Consider the following 2,540-nt stretch of genomic DNA (forward strand, 5'->3'; position numbering starts at 1 on the left):
ACTCGCCACAAGTGCTTTTAATTCCCCCAAAGAGAAAAATCAGCGTCCCTGGAAAAGATTTTTTTCATTCTCTCCTGTGAGGAGCGCCGCTCTTCCAACGAGGGTCTCTTCTTCCCAGACCACAGATTATTCTTCCCGCCAGGCTCTCTCACAGAGAGCACACACACCGTCTCCACTAATGTGTTTACTACATCTATAGATCTGACCCCCTACAGCCCCGATATACAGCCCGGATATTCGATATTCCCCATTAAAGAACAAAAAATATTCCTGGATAGGATATTTACCACCAGCCTCGTGAACATCTCATCTTGACCTCTTCCAGGAGGAGCACAATTAACACAGAATCCTCTCTCCATTTAGCAAATAACACAAAACACTGTTTACCTGTCAAGACAGAAAACCAGGCTGCTCCAGGTGAGGCTTAAACTCACAACCTCGGCATGACTCCACTGATGATGTCATTTTACATGGCCTGAACCAGGAAAGAGTTTGGAAGTTATGGTGTTGTTTTAATACTTGCCTACTCTTTTAATTTTTCGGTCAAATCTTTTATTTGGGAGTACTTTCAATTGATGTTAATCCTTGTCCCGATGCACGATTCTGGGCCATGGTGCATCTTGAATAATGTTCTTATAGGCTTCAGTTTGGAAAAGTGCGCTCTTCAGAAGCTACCGAAACCGCTAATGGTTACATAACACTTAATGCAAAAGCAACGGTCGGGTTTGAAAAAGAATATTACTTGCTATGAATACAAACACTGCTACAGGAGGGGTGTTAGGGCTATTTTAGCTTAGATCATCAATTCATCTGACATTTCTTCTCCATCTATATCAACAGCGAAATCGCTACTGAGCGCTAAAGGCAGGTCCTGGCAAAACAATCTTCTTTAGAAAACATTATTCAAACTATTTCTACTACCATACGTCAAGTAAAAGATACCGATTGCACGCAACTAATACAATCTCTTTTCCAGGGACGTTGTAGCTAGATGCAAATTACAATCGAAAATGTATCAGCTTTAAAATTTTCTTTTGGATCCACAGGATGATCAGCATGAACCATCAAAGAGCCTGTAGCTGCAAGAAGGTTAAAAGCGCACAAGTGATCTGTCTTTGGTCAAAGGAATTGCCGGAGCAGTAGGACGCAGAGCAATATCTAGCAGCTGTAGACGATGTTCGGGGAAGAGATAATTCTGTTTTCAGCACAGGGAGTGAGAATGAGCTCAGTCCGGCTCCCAGCAGAATCCATTCTGGTTTGGTTACTGTCAGACTGTGCGTCTGAGGCTCTTTGGATCGCAACGTGAAAAAAAAAAAGAACAAAAAACATTTGCTCACATCTTGTGATTTCCACGAGAGGAAGAGAAGATATCACAAAAAAAATCAGAACTGAAGATTTGGATCCGGGACCTCATACTTGTCAAATGATTAAAATAATAATTATGAAAATATTAGGTTGTGTTTCTGCAACACATCGTGCACAGTACGCCATTTTTTCTAAAAATACAGTAGATTGTACTTAATAAAAATGTACAATTCATCGCTGGTGTAAACAGATGTGTGCTGTGTTTGCCTTTGTAAGCATTTGTTTAAAAAAGAAGTTCACAATATGATAAAAACACAGAAAGCACAAACCTAATAATATAACGATACAAAATCAATACCAAATCATAAAGCCAATTAAGTACCTATCCTTTGAAAACAGTGACATTTGTATATACATTTGAATTACAAATAAGACAGAGTAGTCCCTTAATTCAAAGATCTTGGCCAAAACAAGACAATTAGATGTTAGCTAAGCCTCTGCTTCATCGTTTATTGAGCTTTTGATCAACGTCTGAGCGAAAAAGATTCGCTATTTTAACTCTTTGATTAAAGTTCACAAAAGCACCTTCCTTCGAGCTGGAGTGAAAACAGTGACTTGAGGATTCCTAACTGTTTTTAATACAGTCCGCCACGCTACCAACTGAGCTATCGAAGGGATCTAAAGTGCTCCTCTCTGGCACATATTGCCCAATGTAGTGAAATATTCCGGGTGATTAAATTCCAGTTCGACATCAAGTTTCCAACTCGTTTCCTTAGTCTTGTTTACCTTGAATTTAAGCCACAAACCAGGATTCTACTGTATAAACTTCCGGGGATGTTACAAAATGTTTGAGGGGGCATCAATCATTACAGGCGGAAATTCACTCCTTTTTTTTTCTCGAGGCATCATATTAAACATTTCATTTGGATCGAGAAGAGGATCACCATGCGAGACAGAACAAACTGTTTGATTCTGTCTTTATTGGGAGCTGTATCACAGCTAATGGATGTAAAGCCTTCAGTATGCGATAGTGAGAGTTCAGTTATGCCAGGGAGTGGGAGTGAAGAGAACTGAACTGAAATTTAGTGAATTCATATTTAAATAGAGTGTAAATCATCAAAGTGTTCTGTCACTTCAAACTTAGTACGACACTACCAGGAGTGGGGATCGAACCCACGTGGACTTTCGTCCATTGGATCTTAAGTCCAACGCCTTAACCACTCGGCCATCCTGGT

General features: G+C 40.0%; 1 non-coding gene across 1 annotated transcript; it reads right to left on the reverse strand.

Annotated features, from left to right (window-relative positions):
- Window positions 1-2,457: 2,457 nt before the first annotated feature.
- trnal-uaa (transfer RNA leucine (anticodon UAA)) lies at window positions 2,458-2,540 on the reverse strand. Its single transcript has one exon. It is a non-coding gene; the product is annotated as a tRNA-Leu (tRNA).

The sequence above is a fragment of the Atractosteus spatula genome, unplaced genomic scaffold (assembly GCF_055471065.1).
Source record: "Atractosteus spatula isolate fAtrSpa1 unplaced genomic scaffold, fAtrSpa1.hap1 Scaffold_18, whole genome shotgun sequence".
Lineage (NCBI taxonomy): Eukaryota > Metazoa > Chordata > Actinopteri > Semionotiformes > Lepisosteidae > Atractosteus > Atractosteus spatula.